The 25,550-nt window shown below is 36.3% G+C and overlaps 1 long non-coding RNA gene across 1 annotated transcript; it reads right to left on the reverse strand.

Moving 5' to 3' along the window:
• Window positions 1–4,456: 4,456 nt before the first annotated feature.
• Window positions 4,457–14,054, reverse strand: LOC121076789. Its single transcript, XR_005823710.1, has 4 exons — window positions 12,677–14,054; window positions 9,217–9,285; window positions 8,013–8,041; window positions 4,457–4,711 (listed from the first exon to the last, which is right to left on the reverse strand). It is a non-coding gene; the product is annotated as an uncharacterized LOC121076789 (long non-coding RNA).
• Window positions 14,055–25,550: the final 11,496 nt, after the last annotated feature.

Raw genomic sequence — 25,550 nt, forward strand, 5'->3', positions numbered from 1 at the left:
CCACTACTTTCAAGTCCCATTGCCACTGCTAAACTGCATGTGGTGCCTCAGCAGAAATTTGGGATTTGTTACTTCACTAGCATAAATGAGAACACTACCAACTTTTTTAGCAATGGGCTTCTGTTTGAATTCTAAAACAAAAAAATATATATATTTAAATGGTAAAATGTGGTTTTAGGGAGAAAAGTGCCTGTTGAACAATTAATTACTGAATTTTCTGGGGGATTCCTTACTGCTTGAATTAATCTCTTCAGCCATGCAAATTTCTGTGCTGGAGAATGTGCAGAAGCAAGAAAAGCTCAGTAGATCTTAGCACAAATCCTGACGTGTTGAATGGTTTGGCTCGGTTATCACTGTGCTTTGCCAGTAGTCTTGGTAAAGGCGTAACACCTGCATTAGTACTCGTTTCTCTTCCTTTTTGATGATACTACTTGTAATGAATTTAATTAGAAGATAACTGTACACCTGCTCTCAAAGATTTGCTGGCATGGGCACTTCACCTCTGACATGATATTTCTGATGTCTAGATTTTGGTCTCATATCGAAAATTAGATAAAATTCGTAATATTCAATATTTGACACTGGAAAACAAACTGGTAACTGAAGCAAATGAAATAAACTGAACAAATTAAATAAAGTACCGTAACAGGGACCGATGTTCAAAATACTGGGTTAGGGACACAATGGGTGTCTTAGCATTGTGTCGGGAGCCAAGCACAGGCTTACCTGTGCACTTGACTGATAGCTACTCTTTGATTTATAGGTAAGCAACCCTCAGTAAGTCAAAATAGAAGTACCAGTTGGCCAAGTCAATCATCTTGCTTCATTTTGAGTTCATTCGTGCACTCTGCTTCAAGTATAAGATGATTTGAAATGCTTAAGTATTTCAAATGATTCTCAGCTGTTCATGAACTTCATTGCTTTTCAGAAGGCAAAATATGCCTGGTAGGAGATAGTTCCAAACCTAGGCAAGAATGTTGATCTGGAAAATAGTTCTGTTTTCCTTTTTCTCGTTTTTTACTGAAAATACCTGGAGATATCAGTATTTTGAATGTTGAATGATTTGGAAAATCTGACCCTGAGGTTCTTGACTATTTTTAGAGGTTGGTTCACATTTATTTATTTATTTTTACATCATTTGGGTTTATATAGCTTTGTGAGGAGAAAAGTAACTGAGATGTAAAGCATAATAAAAAGATGGTTCATTTTCAGAACTGATAATTCAAGTGTTCAGTGCCACCATTAGAATATTTAAAAAAGACCAGGTTGTATTTTTACTGTATTAGAATATGCATCTTTTTTTTTTTTTTCCTGAATTATACGGAATCAAACAGTTGTATTCTGCTTTTTGTTGGTGGTGGTTGTTTGGTTTAAAAGATGGTAATTAGTTCAGCTGCAGCTATGCCTTTTCATAGATAGAACTGTGGCAATCAAACAAGTAAGCTTGCTTATTGATCTTTCATTAAATAAATAAGAGGTCTCAGGCACTACAGTTACCATTTTCACACTTTCGTAGACAATACTGATACTTTTTCTTCTTGATCTGTAACCTGTACTTCTGTTAGATGACAAATGCTCACAAATAAGAACTCTATACAAAGAAGATATCTAGTCAATTTTTTAGACACTAGGAATTTCCCGTGGGATATTTATGACTGTCACATTCCTTAAGATATAAAATAAAGGAGATGGAAGAATGGGGAAGGCTGCTCCCACATTAAAGGCAGTAGTTGTATAGCCATTGTGAAATTAAATGATGTTGCCAGGCATGGTATGTTATTGCTTTCTGTGGACTTCTTAGGGAGAATACATTGCTGGGCTTACTACATTTGTGATTTAGTGTGTATGTATATATATATATATTTATAGTCTGAAAGTCTTTAGAAGTACACAAACTTTACCAGTGATTTCTACGTGAATGCAGTGGAAGTCTTTTTCCAGGTATGACAATACTAATATTAGAATGATATAGTTTGATTTCTTTCCTGACAGGTTTTTGCTGCTACAGTTGCTATGTATTCTAGATATTATATGTTAAGATAGACTAAAAATATCTGCATAGTAAAAATAGCCTTTCAGTATTACATCTCAGGAGACCAGTAGTAGCTTTGTATAGGATGTCCTACTGTAATCAACCATTTGGGTGATGCTAGTCATCTTCAAGGTAAAGTCCTGCGGAGGTGCATAAATTTTGAGATGTTCCTTAATTTTTTTTTGAGATGGTTCATTCACACCCACTTGGCAAAATTGTGTCAGCAGTCTAGTAGCTAAGTTCTTTTTTTTTTTCCTGCAACTTTATGCTTGTCCTTCTATATGTAAATAAACACTAGTGTTTGAGGTATAGATAGATGGATACTAATATGGCCTTTGTACAATATTAAGCTTTCCAGGTCAGAGGACTGGAGAATTGTTTATATGGATTCTGCATAGCTCAGTGTTCACTTCTATCTAAGTGAACTAGAATCAGCTAAGTCTTCTTTTTAACAAATAGAAGTTAATATTTCCCTTGTCTGATTATGTCAGACCAAGCTCCAAAAAGCATTGGTATTACAGTTTATAACTCTCTTGCAAATAGGAACGTTATTTATGAGAATTGGTATTGTTCGTTTGTGAGCAACCTGAGCTTCAATCTGAGCTGAGGCCATTGCTCTCAATACATGTAAGAGCTGAAGCAAATTGGAAATGATGTTCAAAGGTTACATTTTTAAATCTCTGGGTTTCTTTTGCCTTGTTTTTAGAGAGAACTTTCTGTGCAGAAGGCTCCCTTCACTTGGCTTGAATCTGAAAAGAAAATGTATTACATTTTAATACTGACACAAACAAATGAGTTGGTTTTTGTTTCTGTCATCCACAAACCGCTGTGTTTATAATACCACGAGTATATTAATGGACAGATTTAATGATATATATATTATTTCTGTCAGGATCCTCTAAATTACTTTTGCTACCACAAGGCACAAAATGATGATGTATTTTAGTGAACAAAGGAAGGTAGGTTACACTTGTAGTGCCCATAAATTCTTTGTTTTAAAAACATCAAGGCCTTTGATACAGCACAGTGCTTTTCAGGAGATTTGCTAGTAAAAAATAACCAGTAGGGTGGAAGGTTCCCCCATGTGCCTACCTGTATCACGTTTCCCTGGCCCATTTTTTGCCATTCTGGAGGTGGCTCTGCCTGACCTCCTGCTTCAGTATAGTTTCTTGCTTTTGGTGGATGTCAGCACAGCTAGCACATTAGTGTACCAAAAATGTACATTTTTTGTACAATATTTGAGATATTGTTATGTTTTGTTTTGGATCCAGAATCACCTTACCATAATCTTGGAAATCTTTGTGTGTGAAGTGTTTCAATCAGGATTATTTTTTTTATGCATTTCCTGTCTTAAACTGTCCACTATACAAGTTTGTTCTCCATATTTTAGTTGATTCCTACTTGCACTTCTGACAGTTGGCTTGTCTCCTCCTGCTACTGTTTTGGATTTTGTTCATTTCTGGACAAGGTTTGAGGAATGAGAGGAGGGTGGCAGAGGTAAGAAAGAGGTTCATTTGCATATTTATTATACCAGCTTTGTAAGAGACTTACCACTTCAGCATTTTGCCATTAGTTTGCAGCTCTGTCACCATCCAAAAGCTAGGATTGTTTTTAGAGATTGACAGTAATTTCAGAGCCTGTGAATCATGAGAAGAGGGGAAATGCTTTGTCTACTTTTAATAGTTTCAACCTGAACACTCATATAGAAGGAACATTACATTGCCAAATCAGGCATTCAGAACCTGGGCAAGAGCCATGACTCTTGCCTGTGCTACCTCAGTCTAATCCTTTGGAAGAAAAATAGTATGTGCTTATGAAATGAATGCTTATAACAAGAGAGTCAATTTAAGGTTACAAGGGCAGTTTCGTACTGCACAACTATTTAGTACTCAAACTGAATACTTGACATCTCTAAAGTATATTTTAGTGTAGTTTAAGACAGAAATTGCTTTTTAATTGCATCTCAAAAATACAGCTACACCTTCATTTCTTCCTCTTCATTGTTGTGATAAGCAAGGTCCAAATCTTCTCTCCATGGCAAAGATCTCTCCTTTGTGAATAAACCAGAAGGAGATGGAAGTAGTAGGCAGCTTATTTAGATGAAGCTAAACCCAAAGGTACCCTTTATGGCAGCCAGTGTAGCAGTTCACGATCAATGCAAAAGAAAATTCATGCTCCTCCTTTCTCCAAAGCTACTGGCAGAAAAAAATAATGTGGTTGTGGTAATTGTGTGCTTACTCTTCCACTATGTGGTGTAACTGTCACCTGTAAAGGTTTGGTTTGTTTAGTTCAGCTTTTTAAATCATAGATTGTTACAGACGTTCTGTTTTTAAAGAAGAGGTGTGTTTTAGTGATACTATGCTCTACTTACTGTCAGAGATTTAGAAAAATGATTTGGAAACAGAATGAGCCTTCACAATTTATTAGGCAAAACATAATTAATCCTTTGAGGAAATACGACAGGGAGATGATGCTCCACTCTTTAAAAACATATTTATAATAATTTCTAAAAATCCATTTTCAGGGTTCCTATACACATAGTTTTGCCTTCAGATATGCTCACACAGTCAAATCTTTAGCTTCATAAGCACATTTTTACTCCAGTCTTCTTTGCCAAAGATTTGGGCTGTTTTATCTCTGATCTTCTCAAAAAAACTTGATTTCTTCTATTAGACCTTCCTGCAAAGAAAAAAAATCATGAAGGAAAATAGTCTGCTGGGAATGTATTGCAAACAGTTTCCTCTTTCCATCTGGAGATCTACACCAAGTAGAGTAATCTTAGACTCTAGTTTGACAATACTTTTTAATTATTCTCACTTTTTTTTTTTTTTTTTTATCTTACTTGAGTACCTTTTGAAAGAAGATGGGGGCATCAGACATCTTGGTATTTGTTTTGGGTGAACTTAATCTCTTGTATATTTATTTGTTTTTGCTTGTGGTATGAGTAAGATTGCATTGGTTGTATTTTCAGTTTGATACATTTTTAATTTATGGCAGAGATGAGTAGAATTTAGTTAAGTCTTCTATCTGTGAGTTGTTGACCTGAGTAAATAAAATCCCAGCTAGTGAATAATAGTTAGTTGAAGATTACAGACTGTGTGCAAATGGCATAAATTTGTAAGTGTTTTAAAAATTTAAATAATCAGATCAAAAAAGCAGTAGAAAATTTTCCAGAGCAGGGAAAAGGTTTTTTGCCCTAAATTGCTTACTGCTCTTTACTTATATTTGTTCATGATATAATCTAGCGTTTTGGACCAGCTGGCATTCTGTAGAAAGTAAGTTAGATCTGAGGAAGATGATTTTGATACAAATTGTACAATGGGATGGCAATTACTGTTGTCCAGATGAGTAAAAGGAAAAAGTAAAAAATAAAAATCTTTAAATCTAAACTAACAAGATAATGCAGCTCTTTAATGGAAAGGTTGTTGAACTGTTCCCACAGTGTTGACTGATACTAGAGAATAATTTGCCTCACACTTTTCAATAATTCCACATGAATCTTTCTTGCTCTGTCCTGTAACACTTTTCTTGTTTAGAATATTAGGAGTCTTAATAAAAGGGTAGAAACATCATGGTAATATAATGCAAAAGGGGGTTTGAGAAAATAATCTGGACACTTTTATATTCAATAACAAAATATAAATCCAAAGCAAGATTCTGAGAAAAGGGGAAAGGGGAAAAAAAAGAAAAACAAAAAACACAGATGTTCAACTGTTCATTACCCAAATCTCTGCAAGAAGCGATTGAATAGAATTACCTACAAAGAGAATGTGGCATTTTAACATTATACAATCATGTTCTTCATGGCAGGTGACATCTATCTCCTTGACGGAGACTGTATCTCAAAAATACATTCACTGAGCTGTCTATAAATTCAAATAAACCCTGCAATTTAATTTTCAACATATCCATATGTTTGAGAATCAAGCTTTCAGCAGTTGAGTACAGTTTGTGTTGATACTACTGTACCCAATGAATAAGGAGGAAACAATGCAGTGGCACTGCAGCTATAGCCAGGTTTGGCAGGGGGCTGCAGGAGAGAAAGGATTCGTCCCAGTGTTCTGGGTCTAATTCAAGATCCAGTAAATAGCATTTCCCAGAAGTTCATCCTTTCGTGTTTGGTCAAATGCAACATTTTTCATGGTTTAGAGGAACTATGTCATTACTTAGTTAGAAACACAAAGAACCAAATGTGTCATTGTGTGCCATGGAAATGCAGCCAAGAATCTTTTAAGATAAAATAAAACCTTTAATTCTTTAAGAAAAATAATACAGTAGAATGCGTATTCATTTAACTTCTTAAGTATATATTTTCAGAATATCTGATCAGTTATATTATCTGTAAGAGAGAGAACACCTGAGACAGCTGCTGCAACAAAAGGAAAAATGCAGTAGTTATTTTTCGTTTTTCAGAAAGGCATTTCCAAAATAAGTCTCATTCCTTTGTGCACATCTGATTGTATTGTTGCTAATGAAAAATTATATCTTCTTATGAGCCATATTGAGGCTGAAGGAACAGCTTCAAATAATGAATAAATAAGTAAGGATTTGAACTGAGGATTTGTTTCTTTTCTGGAATGTGACTGATACTGTGACTCAGGAAACAGCCTTACAATGGTAGGTCTATTCACACGGTCACTAGCATCCGTAAGAGTGCATTGGAACCAGCCATAAAATTTGGAGCAGTTTAAATTATTCAGATATAAATTATTATATCTCAATAATATTCATAAGCAGAGCTACACAGTACTGATTGGGGTATCAAATGGTCAGCAGTTTCATTCCGGGTATTTTGTGCAACCCATTGCTCTATGGTGGGAATGTGTTATTTGGCTTCTGGCATATCAGAATGAAAGCTGTTAACTCTTGAGTACCTATTTGGTCTAGATTGGGCCTTGACTACAAGCCAAAGAGGGGAAGACAAAAGCTCACTCTCTCTTGATTAACCAAGATCTTTGAGCTGGGAGGACATGTGAGTTCGGATCAGTGTACCCATTTGCGTGCTCCCTGAGACAGATAACCATAGGCAGAGTTTTCACTCGTATAAAAATACTTTCTTTTTTTTTTTTTTTTTTTTTTTTTCCTCTGGATATAAAAGGAGCAAGGAACCATCCTGCACCCAGAAGGGTGGACTGTCATCACTAGATCTCCTGGGACTGTGTTTAAAATAGATCAGTTTAGACACCGGTTTTTTTGTTAGGGTGTTGCAGCCAAGCCTAGAGAAGGCGTAATATCTGTTCATGAACTGCATACAAGTTAGAACCCATAAGCAGAACTTAATCACCCTTAACAAGTTAATAGATCAGCTGTAGTGCTCACTTCCCTCTGCAATGGTCAGTGGCAACCATCTCAGAACTCTGGTTCTCCAGGGCCAACTCCTTTCATCAGAGATGACGTGACAATCTGCTGTCAGACCATTAGTGGTTTGCTACCTGACAGACAAGATACTATTTTTTAATGTCTCTGATCATATTATGCTATTTATATTATGCTATTTCTTCACTTAAAAGGTTTCCGAGCTGTCCAAAAGTACCAAAAATTTGTTACTGATACTGGTCATGATACTCTTAACAGTTACTGGCAATAAATTCTCCCTGCGAGGTATATATTTAATCATTATATTTATATATAATTAAATATATATATATATTTATGGAGGAGAATTTGATGTTGAATATTCTGGTACATCTAACATGAGAAATGAGACATATATGCCTAATTAATTAATTATAAAAAATATTTATATATGTTTAGGTGACCTGATCTTAAAATGCATGTTTTCATGTCTTCTTCATACTGTTATTATGACGCCTTCAGATCTGAACCCTGGCCACTGATATTTTTTGAGATAATAGAACTATGTTGACTTATCTTGTCAAGCATATGGTCCTTGAATTTGTGGAAGCTTCTGTGTAATGTTTCAGTAAACTTTCCTATGATATTAGATTTTGTTGTGGAACAACTACACAGGGTACTTTACCTTACTACAAATCTGTCACAGAGGCTGTGCTTTAAAAAAAAAAAAAAAAAAGTTATTTTAGAAGAAATTAATTAAGTGCAGTCCTTGAAAACAATCTTGTAACATGCAGTTAAATTCTAATCAGCTGCAATTTTCTGTTCTTTCAATTTTCATCAGCCAGGATCATTCTTATGTATAGGAATTTTCTTTTGAAATCTTCAGTTATTGTTGTTTATTCTTTCTTTTTTCAAAAATATTTTAACTGAAAAACAAGGGAGCAAATGTTGAAATAAATATGCAGTTGTGTAGCTTTGAAAAATTTATTGCACAGCTGGGGGCATTTAAAGAACTTAATTAACAAGCTCCAGCCTTAACATTCTCTCTCTTTAAGGGGAAAAAAAAAATCAGTTAAGGTTTGTCCAATTAAATTTTTAGGAGAGTTTGCTGATAAAAAAAAAAAAAAAGGCTGTGATTGTGAGCTTACAGTTTAAAAAGAGAAGCTCCAGAATAATGAAAACTTGCAAGCTGATTAATTCAGTGGAAAGCTGTTCTGTGCATAGTTTCCACAAACTCATAAGCACTTGGGCATTTTTAGCCCAAATTTAATTATAGCCTTTGATAATCAGGCTTCGCTCAAAAGAAATCCCCTTCTTCCCATAATACTTGATGATGTAATGCTCTGTTATAACTCAGAACTCTTCCCCCAGCACCAAAAACAAGCCGTCTTCATGTCAATGGAAAGAAAAAAAAAAAAGTGACCTCTCCTCTCACAGTTTTACATTTCATGTTCTGCAAACTGATATAGATCATCCAAGGTTGTCTTGGTTTTTTGCCTTTTTTTTTTTTTTTTTTTAATTTGCTACGGCTGAAAACAGCTAATAAAGGCTCAGTTCAAAGCCGTCTATTTCTTAGTGGGGGGGAAAAGATGTTATTCTGACATCATTGCTCTGAATGAGCAGCCTGTGGTTCATACAGTATACGCTCCCCTGGAATGACAAATTTTCTGCCTTTTTCTTGGGGGGAATGTTCAGGCAAAAAGAAAAAAATGCATAAGAGAAGCAAAGAAAATTCATTTGTATAAGCTGGCCTAATACTGTGGAATTTTCAATTATATATATCTAATTATGGCTGTCAGTTGATGAATTGAGAAAAGACATTTTTTTCCCCCCTCCTTTTTTTTGTCTCTTCGTCATCTCTTCTGTTAGAATGATTATAGCACACTTACACAACTAATTGCCTTACTGCTTATTAGTGATACAATTATGCAGGCCAGACTCCTTGTGTGAACAACCATCTGCAGAGAAAAAAAAAAGTGACACTATTCAAAACTATCCATAATTTAACCAATGTTATTCCAATGCACTGAGCTCAGACAATTGTTGGGCCTTCATATTTCATACCCACCCTGGAAAAAGAGGGTTGTGGGTTTTTTTTCTCTTTTCCCCTCTCTTTCTCTCTTTTGCTCTGTGCACTGATTCACCTCTTTAGACCCACTGTGAATTGGAAAGAAAGGAAGAGAAAAAAAAGTGCTTCATATGTCAACAAAAAGGAGGGAAGTGAAGCATGGCTAATGCCCATTCCTCCTGTGGGCAATTTTTCTTCAAATTTTATACTAATAGGCTTTTTTTTTTTTCTGCTTAGAAGCAGTTGAGAAAGTGCAGATGTCCTGACCACAGAAACCTGTGTATGTACATTTGCTGGCTTCTAAATGGTTTTAAAGCAACTGATGCACAACACAGAGTGGAGCAGAAAGTTTCCAGTGCATGTAATTGGTTCTCAGGAGCATGCGAACCGCAGGTCTCCTAACGCTGCACCTGGCGTGGCGGCGTTGGAAACCAAGCAGGTGAAAGCCCACAAGTCATGACAGAGCTTGCATGTCACTGATCAAGCTGATGGGGAGTGCCTTGATGCCTACAAGATGCCACTTTTAAGATGTAGTTTCCAGATAAATGTTAAAACGGCTGCTGGGGCAAGGGGGAGGAGAATTGCTTGGGTTTTGTCATTTGCCTTAGTTCCTCAGCACAGTTGTGTTTTTCATGTCTCTGAAGTGTCAACCTACTGTTATGGTATTCTCAGGATAAGTAGGAAAAAAGTAAGTTGTTGTGGAAAATGGAATGTTTTTAGTCTGCAACATAAGTAGGAAAAAGAGCACAACTTCAGTGCCGGTCCGTCTCAGCGAGCGGGCTACAGATGCAGAAGGCTCGTAATTCTTTTGGCTTACTGGAATTTAGCCTGACTGTAAAATAAGGGAGAATGGAGAGGTTTATAATCAGTTTTGGAGATACAGTTACAATTGTCTTGGAGATACTGTTAGAAATGCACGGTTCTTGTATTTCCAGACTTTTAACAGTATCAGTGAGTATGTCAAGGGGAAGCCATCAGATGGCTGAAAAAGGAGACTTTCCATCCCATTGCCATCATTCCTCCCCCTCTTTGTGCTTGTTGCACTGTCATCCTCACAGCAAATATAGACTGAAGTACGCATATTTATGCTTTTTCTTGCACGTCTAGAATGTTATGGCTGTAGAGGTGTGTGTTCTCATAGAAGCTTTGGACTGGATTTGGAGAGCTAGGATTTAGAAATTCAGTTCTTCATCCTGATTCATTCAAAATAAGCATAGTGTCATTTATCTGTAACAATTTTAATGCAGTGCCCTGTTATTATGAGCATGCCTATTAGAACAAGAATGAGCTCTATTTGTCTTCCAGTAGGGTTCCTGCAGTTTTGTTCACGGAGTCTCTGAGGGGGCTCCTTTAATCTCAGAGATTTAAATGCACATTCCAAATGGAGAAGTCCAAGTTCCTTAAAAATTGCGTACTTCTAGTATCCTATTTCTGTGATGGGAGAGTTACAAATCCAACTTCTCATGATTCTAGTCTTGAAGTTCTTAACCTCGAGTCCTGAAGGAAGAGAAGCACTGCCTTGTAAATTTGTGTTTTCTTAGGCCTTGGTTTCAAGGATTGCACTTGTCCACAGTCTAAATAGGACTGTGCTTCTGCAGTTCTGGTGCAAGCCTTTTCTATTATGTGATTTCTTTCAACTTCAACAAATCAATAGACCATATTATTTATTTATTTAAATGTATCTATCTCAGTACAACAGTTCCTAATAATGCCAATAAGAATCTTGCACTGGAAGAGTTTGCAGAATTGAAGTGGATGTGTTCTTGGCAGTATTCAAGTTTCCCTCACCAATACAATCTGTAATACCAAAGCTGAGTAACTCGGTTTTGGTCTTTCTGTTCTGGGAAGTAAACTTCATTTTTCTTCATTCTGAAATTACAGCCTAGATCAGAGGAGTAATAGTGGACATGGTTACTTGCCCAGTACCTCAGAGAACACTTGCACACCAAATTGTCTCATGTTCCTGACTGTAAAATATAATATTAATACTTCAGGCAACCTGATCTTCTAAGAGGCTTTGTGGATTTGCTTCTTCACTTAAGTATGGATGACAAAATATCTTTGAGCTGTGTTGGCTATGTATTGAGTGGTGCACCGCTCGTGGCAGTTTAGAGTTGTGATACTGTGTTTCTCTCACAGCACGTTTTTGGTACTCTCTAGAGAGAATTAACTGAGGATCTGCAGATTGAAGAAAAGGAAAAGAAAAAAAAAAGAAACATCTGGAAATCCTCTGGGTGTCACGTAGTTGAACAGAGGAGATACCAACAGGCAGGTCAAGATTTTCTGATGTTACAACCTATTTCATAGTTCCTGGCCCCTTCTCCATGATGCTTTAGTAGCAATAGAAATGGTATTGAGCAACAAGTAGGGAAAGATACTGGTAGTAGTTAAAAACAGTATAATGATACATGCATGCAAGACAGCTGAAATATGCTGAGACAGCTTTAGTGCTGTGTATAACCCCCACATTCTGTGTCTTTGGTGTCTTTGCATGCTTCAGAATATTTTTGGATAATTTTTGTATGCATGCGTAGATTGTCTTGAAGCAATCTAAGTGTAGTATAACATGTAACTTCACTTGAGTTTACCTGCTAAAAACATATTTTGAAATGGGATTTTTCTCTCTTTACTAGTTTTACCTGTCTCATTTACTCACTCCTGAAAAACATACAAGACATGCACAGGCTTAATAAGTGTCAGCTCTGGGAATGTGTTAAAAATACTGCTCCAATATTTCCTTCGGCTTTTTGAAGACTCAGAGAATGGATCCTCAAAGGTGTGAGGTGAAGGTGTGGCAATGGATGGACAGTTCTTTAAACACCATCCATTCCCACCAGAATCTGACTTTTAAACTTGCTCTGTATCTATGCTACTAAAATATGTATTAAAGTTCATTACTTAGACACCATCAGGAAGAATTTGCCATAGGAACTTTATCACTAGTGGAGAAGTTTGAGAGAGAGAGAGAAATGTGCCCTGTATCATTTCAGATAGCTGAAGATTTTCTGTAATGTTCTCCATATATTTTTAAAACAGTCTCACATCAGTGGGTGGGCACACCTTTGTGATGTAGGAAATCTTGCTTCCAAAGTTTCAAATTCCAAAGTTTCTAAAATTTTGATGAATACTTCTGACTACCGAGCTGTTGAGTAGGCTGGGTGTTGTACTTTGTCACAAGTTTTTTCATGGTAAATGAAAGAACATACTAGTTTTGTTTCTCATTAAAATGCAGCATAATCCAAGGTCTTAATTATTCATGATGCAGATGCCTTTTTCCCTACCAAGCCTGCTGTTAAGGTGGTGTACTTCTTTTGGGACTGCTGCTGTCATCCACATGCTGCTTCTTGGGTCTCCAGTAATTTCTGTGTTGCATCACAATGGCTTTCTGTTTTGAAGAAATCCAGTGGATATGCATGGAATTTGTAAACACACTTAGGTGTTCCTGAAAATCGTATGATTTTAACATCTTCTGTAGTTTGTTGGGGCATTTCCTTTGTGATCTACTTCAGTGTTCAGAAAATTTATTTGGAAACAATGGATTGTAAGGGGACTTCCATTCTCTTTAGTTTCATCTAGAGGGATTGGAACATACAGTAATAATCACAAACTGATATTTTACTTTTTTTTTTCTCCTTCCCCTCCTCTGTAATTACAAATCTTCCTTCACAGACCTTCTAGTTTCTGGTCCATTTTACAGTGGAACATCTGTGGGAGTATGCTGATGGCCATATCTTTTGCCAGGTCTGTCAGACATTTGAGTTAGCTTATCTAAGTTAAAATGTCCAGCATGCACGCTAATCGATTGTAAGCAGATAAAACTGCCTTTTTCAGCAAGGTTGTATTCAGACTAGGGAAGGGGGAAAATCCTGTCCCAATAGGAGGAGAGTCAGTGATATAATTTAACTTCTCCATTTTTAACAAGCTCGCATATTAAGATAAAGTAGGAAATCACAGTGGCTTTCTCCATATAAAGTTCTTGCTTTCAAGTCTTTCTTTTTCAGTCAAGCGATTTTATTTATACTTTGTTTCCTCGCAGTCTGTGCAGACATCTCTGTTAGTCACACTCTGCACTGCACAGTAGATCTCACTACGCTGACTATTCTACAAGATTTTATGCCCGTTGTTTTCTGTATAAAATTGAGAGTTTTGTTAAGTCACTTATTTAAGGAGGTATTTTGTCAGGAACCAGCCTTGTGAGTGTTGACACATATGCTGTCTGCTGGTTTGGACTTCTCCCTGTGGATTTTGTTTGTCCTGTGGAGGTCCATGCACGCTGGGTCGTGACTCAGTCGCATAAAGGGAAAGCAAGTTTGGCTCTGCAGTTTTCTGTCCCTCACCACTGCCCAGTGCTGTTCATGGGCATGGGCATTCAGAGTGGGAATGGTAGAATCAGTCTTGCCACTTTATTATGAAGAGCTACAATCAGGGTTTAGGATCTGGTCCTACACAATATATTAAAATAAATGAGAAATAAAATAACAAAAATGTATTTGACTTTGTTTGAGGTGTAAAAAAAAAAAAAAAAAAAAAAAGGATTTTGAGGTAAAATAAGATGCTGAGCAAGACAAAATCTCTTCATCAGTTTTTATTCAAAATCACTATGATTAAGTAAAAGCAGAAAGGCTCAAGTTTTTTCTTGAGCCTTTCTCTGAACGCTTTCAGGGAGCTCCATAGCTTAATGGAAATGGCTCTAAAGACTTGCAAAATATGTACTTTCATCCTGAAGGTAAAGTTTTGCATTTCTCTGAATTATACCTTAAAAGAATTTTTATGGATTTTTTTCTAGATTTTTCCTCTCTTGGCTTTGAAAAAGGTTAAGCAAATGCATGAAGTAAACAGACTAAACAGTATTTTTTTTCAACAAAGATGGGAACTTTTCCGCACAATTCTTATGCAAGAAGTGTTCAAGAACGTTTCCCGTAAATAATGTCAAAGTGGCTTGAGATGGGTATGAAGTAAATAAAGTAGCTGACAAAGGCTGAATGTTAGAATCTGGGGAAGAAAATTCCAGGCATGACTCTGCTAGCAGAAAAACTGAGTCTTTCACTTCAGTAATCTTTTTATTTTGAACTTCCCATCACTTCTTCAAAGCAAATGGTCATAATAGTTGATTTCTGACTTGTATTAATGCACCTTTTGTAGGAAAAAATCTCCAAAAGCAGCAGCATCACAAGATTAGATACCCTTGGTGGTGGGGAGCATTGGGTTGGTTTGTAAGTGCATGTACGTATGTATATACAGCTAGTGTGTATGTATGTACATATGTATTACTCCATGCACTGCCTTCAGCTTTTCATTTGAGTTCTGTTTTTTGAGCTGGCAATCCTAAAACCAAATCAACCCCAAGTGAATTTGTATGACCTTATGTTAAATATTTGAAAGTATTTAATAAAAAAAAAAAAAAAAAAAAAAAAGCCTTCCCCCCTGAAATCTCTTAGTTTCTTTTGATTAGTCAGACGCTGCATTTCTTTCCCCCCTGATGTTTTTGGTTTTCAAGTTGACCAGATCTAATCTGGGAACCAACATGATTACACCAGCACAGGGACCTTAGAGAAGCCATGCACTGTCACCAGTACTTTAGAAAATATATATATATATCATGGCAAGTGAAATAACTTGCTTTGGTTGAGAAATCACTTAGCCTGTCATTATTTTACACAACCAAATACTGTGCTGGCCATAATCTGCTGCCTTTCAAGTAGGAATAAAATACATTACTTATGCAGTGGATGTTTTTAATGTAACAAAGAGAAGGAATAAAAATGCCTTACAACAGTTTTATTAAAAACAAATTCCCACAGTAAATACATATACACTCTGGTACCATGGTGAAACAGCCAAAGACATCACTGTTAAGTGCTATGGGAAGTACTTATAAATTACTCGAAATAAAAAACATTGTTGCCTGGACATCAGGGTTGAAATGCTGCAGTTTGTAATAAATTAACACAGAACTTCACTTCCCCTCCTCTAACAAAGCAGCCATTTGTCTGAATAACCCACATTCAGCTGTGAGTTATATTTTCACAACTGCAACTGCATTCATTTGCAAATCATTCTCCAGTTTTAATGCTCAAGTTTTAAATACCTTAAGAACTAATAAATAAAGCAAAGTAGAGCAAACAGTTGGCTTGTAGCCTAAAAACTGGCCTAATTTCTGGGGGGTTTTCTTTCTTCTTTTTCCTCTTTCACAGTAATTTTGTACATGTCTGACATTTCTTTAAGCTGTGTTTTGTTTTTAGTCTGAATGTTTTTTCACAATATTTAAATTTAGTGAGAACATTTCATATTACCAGCAAAAATAAAGACTGTAGTTATTCAGATTTTAATATTAAAATGCTTGTAAGGATTTAATTCCTTGACTAGTTCAGAATAATCTTTGAGTTACCTTGAGGTTTTTTTTTCTGTTGTAAGCCACTTTTATCTCTTGCAAACAGGTTTTTATTTTCATTGGTCCTAGGCTGTATTTAGTAGTTTTACTCTTGAGAATGGAAGTCTCTCATTTTGATAGATTAATTTTAACTATAAATTAAAAAAAAATCTCTATAAGGGAATCTGCTTTCATTACATGTTGAGTAAAAATGAAATACCATGCTTTATGGATATTTAAATAAGCCCTTCACAGTAGTACAATACAAACATTTATTTACAAAATTTGAGTTTAGAGGTTATTTTCCTGGCATAATTGAAGTCTGGTTTCCATACACAGAATCCTAGGCTTTGTTCCACTTACTCATTTTGTTTTGAATAAATTCCTGTGGGCATGCCTGAAAGGGCTGGTAGTCATTTTCAGGAAGTGAAAATTTAGGGAGCAGAGTTTCTCACTGAGACCACTTTAGTTTAGAATTGATCAAGTTTTCCTAAAAGAGGATTTGAAACACTTCTGAAATCTCTTTTCTCCTTTTGCAAGGGTAGCCTGGCTGCATTGCAAAGTGTTCCTTCATGTAACCATGGTGTCCTATGAATAGAAATATACGATTTTAATGCAAAACCTTGATTTACAGAAATATCTTGCATTCATATTACGAAGCATTGCATTCATGGCCATAGAGCTAAGAGTATCAAGGTCAATTATTTGAAACACTTTGTTTTAAATATAACTGCTTCTTTGTAAATGGTAAAAGCATTTTTTTGAAGAAAAAGCATTCTGGTTCCACTTCCTTTCCCCTGCCACCCTGCATAGCTCCCAGTTAAATGCATGTAGTTCAGTAGTATACATACCAAACACCTATATGCGTAAAACTTCGAACTAGCCTCACCTCTGCCCACAGACTTCAGTGTCTTGTTTCATGAACCATCTATGCTAGTCTGTGAGTGAAGTACCATTGAAGGAGGCAGTTCTGCACACATCTTCCCTCCTGCCCTCCACTTCATTTTGAAATGAAGGTGTCTTCTGGCTGATCCAATGTAAAACTACTCCGTTTTTCTCCATCTGCAGTGGAAAATTATCTATATTCTAACAGATCTCCCCCATTGAACCAAATGGAGAAGGAAAAAATGAAATTACCTGGATGACCAGATGCGAAGGAAAGAGTGCCACTTTTGAGATTAGATTTCTTAGATTGCTTTAGCTGTGACATGAAACTGCTCCCAGTGACCTACCTCATGGAACTGAAGACGGGCTGAGAAAGTGAAATTCATCTTTGAAACTGGGCTACAGACAGGATGCTATAATGCCTCAGGTACTTGTGTAGTCTGTTAATAAACTGGCTGCAACTCTTCAATTAATTGTTTTTGGTTTGGTTTGGTTTTGAGAAATGGGTCCTGTCTACTCATCCATCCTATGGCCTTTATAACAGCTGATTATATTCAAGGCTCTCCTAAGCAGATGTGAATCTCTTCGTAAAGAAAATAAAAAGTACATAAATGTCCTACTAGCTCTACATAGTGCAGAGCTCTGTAAAGTGGTAGAGGCTGTGTAGCAGGGATGATTTTAACCTGAAATGCAGCAGTCCTGTGTAATATAGTTAAGTGAATACTACAGAGCCAAGCCTTGCTCACCTAAGAAAACCAATTCATACCTTGAATTCAAACAAAATTGTTGAAAAGAAGTGAAGCAAGACTTCTCTGTGAAAACTGCAAAGAGCTTTTCTATTGCATACTATCAGTTACTGGAAGGATTAAAACCCTTCATGTACACCTTTCATAAATTCTTTGCAATAAATAATGGAGAGTTATCAAATTGCAAGTACATTTTCATTACACACATGAATGTTTATAACACAAAAATGAGTTCCTTTTATTTGAGACAGATTTGCATGAGGAGAAAAAAAGACTGGGGTTGAGATTAAGATGTAATGATGTGACAGGCTTTAGCTAAGACAAAATCCCTTCTCTTGTTAGCGGAGTAATTTCAGCAATACATCTTCTGTAATTTTTTTTAATCACTTAGTGATTACTTGTGTGGTGCTATTTGATTCATTGGCCATCAGTACCTGATTAAGATTCTATGCTTAGGCCATCATTACTTTTCAACAGGCCACCCATATGGTGTTAGTGTTGAGCCAGTGCAAATCCTTCAGCTTAGCACTGTGTATTCGGTTAAAGAAGACTATGTGAAATGTTGACATTAGCATATGTTCTTCTCGTATTGTGTTGACCTTTATCCATGGCATTACACTAACACTGGATCCTTGGAGTTGGTCCAGTTAGAAATTGGGTTGAAATTATAAAATTAGCCATCCGTCTATTAAAACTTTACTGAGCTAAGTTGGAACAAATGAGCACAGTGATGCAATGAAATGCATCACTACCAGGTATGAGGTGGACTTTGGTTTTGATTTTCTGTATGTTTTCATTTCTTTCAGTTATGAATGTTTTTTGTTTGTTTGTTTTGTTTTTTTTCCCAAGTCTTGCACTGTGATCTCTTATGAGAATACATGTATGGTTGATGAGAATGTACATCTTGAAATTTATTATGTATTAATTTTTTATTCCTATGTACTCTGCCCATGTGATATTCTGAACATCTCTATCAATGATAAAAGAGCTTTTTTTGTGATTTTTTTTTAATGAAATATAAACTTGGTGTTCCTTCTTAAGGATGTTTTTTTTTTTTTCCTTTCAGTCTGGCTTTCTTTTCTGTCTAGTTTCTGTGATTATGATTCTAGAAGTACTGCAGGAGATGTATAATAACTTTAAACACGGTTCCAATAGTGATAATTAGTTGTTCAAGAGCTACAATTTGAAAGAGCTTGAACGGTTTCCCTCTGCTATTGCGAGATCTCTATTTATTAAAAATAGGAACTACAGTAGCTTAGCCATAAAGAGCCTAATGGAGCATATTTGAAAAATAATTCATTTACTAATTAACAAAATGGTGTTTGTTTATTTACAGTACATAAAATATTTCCATCAGGAAACAGCCCACTAAGACTCGGCAGCTAGTTTGCTGTGCTGACAGCAGAACATCTGCAGTTCAATTTAATACATTTACTAAATGAAGTGGGTAAATAAAGGGATGTTAAACAGCTACTTCCCAGCCTCTGATATTTTTACTTCTCTCCGGAGGTCAGAAGCACTGATGAATGATTCCCCTTCTTCCTGCTTGCCTAGTTTATGGGAGGTTCCCATGCACCAACATTGTTTCAGAGGGTGCCATGTTGCAATTGTGATTGATTAAATTACGTTGTCCTGTCGTACCTCACTTTATCTGCTCATCTATCTCTTTAAATGCTCTCTGTGTTACTGTCAGGAATTATTTCACTCAGAGTATTCCTTTATGCCTTTCAGAATGCGGATTTTGAAGTGTGGTTTGTGGTCACAAGTCACAGCAAATGAAATAGCTGAAGAATGGGGATTATTCCTCACTTTTGCTCCATTTTCTGGACTAGTGAAATCCAATTTCAATAGGTCAGCAATTCAATCCCAGCCAAAAATGTTATTAGTTTTTCTTTCATAGAACATCTTTTTTTTTTTTTTTTTTCCTCTTAGAAATTATCGTATATAAATTCAGGCTTATATTATGCATTTTTGTTAGGAAAGTATTTTAATTTTGCAATAAAGTGGATTTAAGGGATAATTTGACTGTTTTAGGGGGCGGCTTTGCTAGGTTGTGTTACTCTTGGTTCTTCGTCCTGTTCCAGGCTTTATATAGGTAGGTGATAAACCCAGAGGAAGGAAAAGATTTGGGTTAAAATCGTACCTAAAGGTGAATATTTTAGCGAATATGGTACTTTAACCAATGGTGACTATAAAATATTCAACTTTGCCTCAGAATTTTTTAACCCAAATCCAATTTGCCATGTGAATCCCGAAGCTGTAACTGTAACAGAGCTATCGAACTAAGTAGTACGAAGTGCTCAAGTCACTGCTCCTTTCCAGAAAAAGGCTCACAAATTTATGGCTTGAATTGTGGACAGATTTATACAACATCATACACATACTATAGGACAAAGCAGAGAAGAGAACACCATTCTCTTCCTTTTCAGTTATGTACCTTTACCAGAAGTCCATTCCCATTATTAAATATTCAAGTCTCGTGCATGGAATGTTTAAAGGGTCCATTTATCTATGGCTGGGCTGTTTCTGTTAAACCATATAATATGAGTTGTGCTAATTAATTCCAAAGGTGATTATGTATAAAGCTTGCATGTTTTCTGTATGGGATTAATTTCCATATCTTCAGGTTTTAAAGGTAAAATCCAGGTACTTCAGTTCAACCTGGTAATGCATTCATAGCTATTAGAACTGTGCTCATTTAGATGAAATCACGGTAGCTGTTCTGTTAACAGGTATGCCACGCGTGGCTATAATTTGTGGACTGGCCTTTGAACAGCACTTTCTCTGTCCCCTAGCTCAATCGTGGTACTCCAATGTTACACCAAGTTAGTAAATTTATGAAATGGCTTGGAAAACCTTAACAGCATGCCTTAAATGGATGCTGGAAATACTGTTGTGTAGCTATTAGACTGGTTAAGCCAATAAAGTAAGAGTTTGTAATAACCACGGTTAGAAATAATAATAATCTATAGGAATAAGCAAAAGCTGATTCTCTGTGGAAGAGTGCGTTAGCATGTTAACACCCCCCCCACACCCCATTCCCATTAAGGAAAGAATTTAAAAGACTTATGGTCCATTTTTGGTCCATTTTTGATAGCTAATGAGCAGGATGTATTTTTTAAATCAACTAATAATAACCTATTTCAAGTTCATAAGTCGTATTGAAATAATTTAAAAGTATAAATCATGTTAAAAAAAAAAAAGATACTTGATGTTACCAACATCTTGTGATTTTGATTAATCCTCGTGTACCTTTAGAGGTATACATTTTTCACTGGTGAGGTCAAGCTGAGGAGAACAGACCCACATCAACACTTTCACTACTTTTCTTTGAGATTCAACGACCTTTACATTCAATATATGGTGTTCTGGGAGGTCCAATGAATCCAGCCTCGCTCCCACCCTCCGTCGGCAGTTTGTCAGGGGTTGTTCCACCAGGTTTGCTGCCGGGTTGGTGCCCTGGGTTGCCTCGTTACATATGGAGCTTCCCAGAAAACAAACCACACTGTGAGTCTAGAAGAGCGTGCTGAATTAGTGTGTGTATTCTGCTGCTGGAGCATCTGTTTGTCAGAGCAAAAATAAAAGTTATTTATTAGCAAAAAGTGACGTTTACATATTCATACAGAAGAAACGATTTAATTCAAACTCTGTTGTATGCATACACATACCTATATCAAAGATTCTCCAAAACATGCATATGCATTCTTTTTTATTTTAAAGGCGTGCATAAAAGTTTTCTAACCATGCTTTGAACTTATTCATAAGATTTTATGTGTCTACCTGGAGCAGATTTGAAATTGCTTTTTATAAAATATGCTGCATTTATAAAATGCTTTCTTGGATGCCTTTTTATTTTTCAGTGTTTTTATCAGCCCCTACTCTGGATTTCATAGAGCTTGGGGAATTTACAAAGGAGCCAACTCAGAGTAAACTTAAGTCACAGATATTATACATGCAATAGTCTGTCTGCTGACGCCAAGCCTCACTTTCCTCCTCTGCTAATAAAAGCCAGTAAGAGTTGTCTGATCTTTTGCATCAAAGACAGTGTTTATGAAGTGGCCTGTATCGTTATCTTAAAATATACGTATAATTCCTGCATTAAAAGCTTGAGAAGAATTATGAATCAACATTTCATAGTAAATTGTGCACAGATTTGAGGACTGAAATAGTGTTTCATTCATGAAAGGTTCATAGTGAACCTTCAAAATAGGAGCACCCATGAAACAGGCTTCCCTCTGATTAACGATATATGTTTACCTGAATTATTGTGTGTGTGTGTGTGGCAAGTATTTTGAAAATGTAAGTAATAATAAGCCTTAATTTCCGTATTCACAGACTTTGGGTGATTAGATTCGTACTAAAGTGGGGTCCAGCTCTTTACATTAACAGCTTTCAGCTCAAAGTCCTCTAAGTCTCATTAAAGAAGTGCAGAGCAGGCTGCAGGGCTGTTATTCCAGAAGCATCTCACAAGGTTTAGGGATCACTTAAACCACCTATAGGTAAGGGAGCTCTTGCTCAGCTGGGACTGTTCAGTCTGGCTAACGGTTTACTTTATCATGACTGTTTACTTCCTCAAGAGCAGGCTATGATCTAGGCCAGTTTTCACAGAGGTCAGAGGGCCCTAATTTGGAGTCCCTCCTTCCCCCAGTTATGTATATGGACAAAGGTATATGGTCCAGGTTTGTCACGGGAGAGCACTTTGGAAAGAGAGCATCAGGGAACACCCAGCCAGCCTGCTCACACCTCCAGCTGCAGGGTCCTGAGAAGAAGGGAGCCGCCAGCAGTTGCCGTCAGCAGCCCTGTCTCAATCAATGTCTCTCAGCTGTGTTAAGGCAGCTCAGGATGATGAAGAGAGGCTAGAGGTAAAGCCTGTGCTGTAAAGTGAAGTGCGCATTCCCAGGTGTTCTCTGTCCAAAGATGCACATGCAGGTGATTTACCCGTGGGTCCTCTGCTTTAGAGAACCCTGTATGAACAGCAGGCTCGACGGTGATTCTGTGTCTGACAGAAAAATCACTTTGTTTATTTCAAATATTATTTTTGTTCTTCTATAATGATCTTTATAATACACAATCTGAGAGGTTTTACTCAGGATCCTGTAGGTAACAGAATATCTGGTTGACTGTGATTTTTACGTGTAAAAGTACCAATGAATTCAAGTTGAATCCAGAGAATATGTTCAAGTGAAAAAAAAAATAATAAAAACCACAGTGAAATATCAAAATGATGAGCGTATTCCTTTCTCATATTCAAAAAATTGTGATGAGACTCCTGGGTGTGATGTAATATACAAGAACTCGATGTAACACTGCCCTTCTGTTCCATAGTGAAGTGAATGGCTGGTGCTGTGGTACCAGGAAAAGCATTTTGGAGGAACTGAAGGAAATGTTGAGGAGACATTGTGGCTTTAGACATCCTGTTTGCCTCATTTAGAATACAGGCTTTGGACTTTCATCTCCAGCCTCTCCAGATTCTCTAGGGGTTCTTAGACTTTGTGAGAGTGCCTCTCTCCCTCACTTCATCTAGCTCTTTATTTCCAAGCTTCAGTATTTTTAACGAGCAACTAAAATGTCCCAAAGAAAACATTTAAATTTGTGCCAAAGAAACATTTTGTAGTGTTTTTAAATTTGTTTGTTTGTTTGTTTTTAAGTTTGCTTGAGAAGAAACTTTTTTTAACCTAGGCTGTCCAAAAAAAATTGACATGTTCTGAACTTTGTTTCTGGAATTTAATTAAAAAAAAAAAAAAAGCTGGACATTTGCAGATAAAAGAATCCAAAATTTGTTTGTTTGACGTTGTAACTTGAATGGAAGGTGGAAGAAAACTAATGTTTTGGGAAGCTTGATCTTTCTTTACTTTGGTGATCATTCTGTATAAATAAAGTGTTTTGAATAGGCTTCGTTGTAAATCCATCCTGAAATGATATACCCATTTATCATCACAAATGTGATAAGTGCTGAACAACTTTGGCAGTGCTTTCAGAAAAATCTTCCAGAAACTCTCATATTTTTTGCCAAACTTCTGCAAGATCTCCAAGCACTTGTCTTGCCAGAAGAGTGTATCAAGCAGCACAGGGCAAAACAAAATAAGTGAAACTAATTTGCATTGGGAAAAAAGAAATATCTCCCTTGCTTTCCTGTTTGCAAAATAGAGTTAGAAAACGTGTTTAGAAATAACGGCTAATGGGGAGCAGAGGGATAAATCTAGGAAATACATGTTGCCCTATGAAGTATAGCAGAATAGCTATCCTAGAGTAAATTTCCTAAATAATTTCTAGGCTAAGGTTTTCAGCTCTCTACATACACTGAATTGCTGCAGTGTGTAATCAGCTATTTCTGTTTCAGTGTATGAACCCTCTGGATGGAGTATCTCTACCAATTTCATGTCTTTCCTTCATTTCAGTTACTATCAATACAATATTTTTCATTAGAATTATTTTAAAAATACATTTCCAGGTAAGGAGAATAACTTTGTTCACTTACTAGTATATATTTATTATAAAAATTCACAAAGTACTACAAATTTGCATGCATCTGGTGTTCCTATTTCACAGCTCATGTTATAGTTTACTTATGTCTTAGTCATTTGCATCAATTAAATTGAATTGGAATATTTTTCTCCTACTTTAGCCCCTCATCTTCAGCTGTCAACATTCACATGCCAGTCAGCAGTGTAGCTGTCAAAGTTGACATCAACATCTATAGTTGTATTTTTCTGGTGTCTGTATCTGTCTTATTCTGAGTATTTCTTAATGTTTGTCTTGCTGCTAATAAAAGGATTTGCAAAGAATTAAGTTTCTTCTATCTGCATCCTAACAAGCCGTTGGAAAATAGGATTTCACTGTGGAAATCCGTCTTCAGCAGAGTTACTCTGTTCCCATCATTAAGATCAAATTCTGGAGGGTTATAAGTTTTCAGTAGTGTGGTTTTTTTGCCTTCAAGAAATACTAGTCTCACCGACGTTGATCAGAATATATTTCTTTCAGTCAAGCCAATTATCCCATAATTTCATATTCCCAGTACCTCAGTTAATGCACAAAAAAAATATCGTACGTCTTCTGAAAAGCACCATTGGAAACTATATTGATGAACAAAACCATTTACAGGAATATTCTTAGTAGCACGTAGTGCCAAAACCCAGTTGTGAAAACGTTATTGCTCAAAGTATATCCAAGTGATACTCTTTCATTGAAATGGAAAACTTTATCATTTGCTTGGATGAGTGTATTTCTGTGCTTGCAGAACCTTGAACAAAAAAATGAAACATTTCAAGCTTAGGATTTTTGGTGTACAGTTCACGAGAAAATGTTAAATGAATCTCAGCAATAAAGCTTTTAAAAATAAATAGAAAGTACCTAATTTTCAGGGCAAATGGGAGTGAATGATGAGTGATGTGTTCCTAATGAAAAGCTTGCAGTGTAAATAATCAGATGGTAAAAATACTTAAGTTACAAATTTTTTAAACCACTAATACCTAAGTCACGGGTCTGGGCAACGGATTTCAAAGGAAAACTTTGCGTCCAACTTTTCCGCAATGTAAACATTTTCTTCCTCTTCACAGAGAGATAATAAATTGGTACTTACCTCACAGGAAATTTGTGAAGCTTATTTTGAGAGTCTAAGCTTTTGAAACATGAATGGTGTTCAGGCGTTGTAGGTGTTATTATTGCAGGAAGAGAGGAAGTTTGATGTGAGGATTTGTCAGCAGAAAGCATCTTCCAGGCTGAACCACTGCAAAAGCAAGTTGTGCCCATGTGAACGGTGGCCCCAGAGATTATCTTATTGGACACCAGAGACATACAGTTGCAGCAAGAAAGAGTTGGGAGCCTGCTTTAAAAACTAGGTATGTGTGAGTTGAGTCACACTGTATGTATTAACCTTGGTGGTACTGCCTGGCTTCATGCTAAAGACAGCTCTGGGACAAGTTTCAGAAAATAATACCAGGCTGTTAGGCATTTTGTTCTAGTACTAGTTCTATATTGATCCTCAATACAAAGACGAAATTGAAATTTTGTCATCAAGGTTTAGGAATCAAATAACAGTTTACTCACAGCATTATCTCTGAATGCCAGGAGTTGTTCAGAAAACTTTCGTACCTTTTGTGAATTTGTGAAAATCAAGTCCCCATCTAACCTGATAATATTTATTTGTGGTAAATT

Source organism: Cygnus olor, chromosome 12, assembly GCF_009769625.2.
Source record: "Cygnus olor isolate bCygOlo1 chromosome 12, bCygOlo1.pri.v2, whole genome shotgun sequence".
Taxonomy (NCBI): Eukaryota; Metazoa; Chordata; class Aves; order Anseriformes; family Anatidae; genus Cygnus; species Cygnus olor.